Genomic DNA, 2,519 nt, shown 5'->3' on the forward strand with positions numbered 1-2,519 from the left:
TATATATATAGAATATTAAATGGATAAGATGGACCTCTCTTTTTTCTTCGTTGTTTCAGTGGGTTATCATTCACAAGCCCAGCTAAAAAGACAATGCATAATGATTATGCCTTTATGTTACTTGTTCACTTTAGGATACCCCCTCAAAGTCAAAAAAAAATCTAGGTTGCTGGTTCGGGTTCAGGCACGGGTTCGGATTCGAAGAACTCGGTACGCCGGTACGGCAAAATTTTGAAAAGGGGTTTGGGTTCATTTGGGTTCGTCAGGACAAAAACATGTAAATTCTTTATATATATATATATATATATATATATATATATATATATATATTGATATTTGTGAAGCCTATAAGCATGAATTAAAAATTTGCATGTCACATAGCATCATATAAACAACAAAACAAACAACAGTCTTCAACTCCTCTTTGATCTTGGAAGCCAAATTTTGTTCACCCTTTCTTCAACCTGCTCTCATAAAACATATGTTTGCAACACAAATGAGGTGAAATGAGTGAATATAATGTTTTAGAAATCACTTTTAGGATATAAGTTTCACTTTTTAGTAGGCGGAATTCAAGAAAAAAATTAAATTTTGATTATAATTTGCTTTATTTGGCCGCCCAGCCGTCTGGGTTCAACCTGGGTCCGCCTGGGTTCGACTGGGTTCGACCCGGGTTCGACCAAGGACGAACCACCTCTGGGTTTTTCAAACCCTGGTCGAACCCAGTCCGAACCAGACCCGAACCACAAACCCGTTCGAACCAGGACCGGTACCAGGGGGGTCCAAGGGCAAACCCGGTAACTTAGAAAAAAATTGAAGCATAATGGAGGCTGTGCCACATGGCGGAAGCTCACTTTCTCTAAGGCTACTCCCCCGGAAGATGAATTTTAAAAGTTTACGATGAATATCCCTGACATGTCCAGCTCTGAAATTATAACAAGTGTCATAACATCATGGTCTCTGAGATATTAAAAATACCCTAAGGATACAAATGAGCCCAGCATGGCAGAAACTAGGTTCAACCATGTAGCATACAGGCATTTTCTCTGCAGCTGACCTAACAAAAAAAACCTTGATGAAAAAACAAATGACCCCACGGAGACCAGAAATGAGAATGTGACAAGTGTTGATTCTCACAGACTTGGAAGCTTTATAAAATTCAAAAAAAATTTAAAAAATGAATGAGTGCCCAGGATGAATCTAACAAGCGCCTTTAGCTATCTCATAAAGCATGTAAGTATACCCAAATGGACATGTTTAAGGGTGTTTGGCTTCATTTTGACATTTGAGTTATCCTATTTGCATCCAATTTTCAAATTTGGGCAGTTTAACAAAGGCATCCAAAAATGAGAACTCTTGGTTTGTTTGGGGTTTGCGAGGACGAAAACCTTTTTTTCCAATCTTTGATTCCTTTCGAGAATCATGATTGTGTTGATTTTGATTTTGCTACAATGCCACTATAGTGTTTTCCACAAGCAAAAATCATCATTTCATCACCGACACATATTCAAGAGTTTATAACTTTATATATTGAGTTTCAGATTTTTGGTGGATTATGGCCATCCATTGGAGCTGATCATTGTTACTTTCCAGGCACAGATTCACATCATTTTGGCCGCAATTTTGCCCAAGTCTTTCCCCCTATAAGGATTCTTCTCTTCAGGATCTATCTGCCACCTTGTTGGAGAGATGAGGACAGATAATACTCCAGTTTAAGGGCTGTAACTGCAGATAACTGAGGTGCCAACAGCTAGCATGAAAGTTGATACTGATAACCCATTCTCCAGCATCTTGCTTGCTGATCACTACAATTTGGAGCATCCAACCACTGTCCACCAACCTAATATCACAGTGATCTCATCTAGGGGGGAGCCACATCAATTGTGGAGGTCTACTGACAAATTTTGGACAGTCTTTCACTGCTATGACAAGTACTTTCAGATCATATACCAGCAACCTATCTCTTGTGGTTGGCTAGGTTATAATCCCTCTAAGGACATGGAACTGATCATTCATTACTGTATCAGATCGTATATCAGCAATTTCTCTCCTTGTGGTCAGCAGATCTCATTAGTGTGTCAGTACAATTGTAATTGTGATTCTAAAAATTAGCTTGTGTAGGACAGTATATTCAGATCGGAGTCTTCTTAAAAAACATGCATCAAAGTGGTGAATTCAAACAAAAAAATTATAATTTACAGTATTCCATATTTGATATATCACAGCTTGTGTCATCTAAAGGCATCAGACTCTCATTTGAAATTTTTTGGTACTTGTCTGTAATGCAGCAGAATAGGAGGAATTTGTAGCTTTCGTGCAGAATACCTTTCAATGCAATTTGCTATCTGACAGCCTTAATGCTGGATTTACATGATTATACATATCCTTAGTTTTAATAAGATTCAATAGTTGCATTTACCTAAACAAAGACCCCAGTAATACAAAGTTATTAGCTTAAAAAAACATTATTTGAATTTTCTAAAATCGATTTCCTCATTTCAAGCGTGTCACTCGAAAAT

Source organism: Cryptomeria japonica, chromosome 9, assembly GCF_030272615.1.
Source record: "Cryptomeria japonica chromosome 9, Sugi_1.0, whole genome shotgun sequence".
Classification (NCBI taxonomy): Eukaryota; Viridiplantae; Streptophyta; class Pinopsida; order Cupressales; family Cupressaceae; genus Cryptomeria; species Cryptomeria japonica.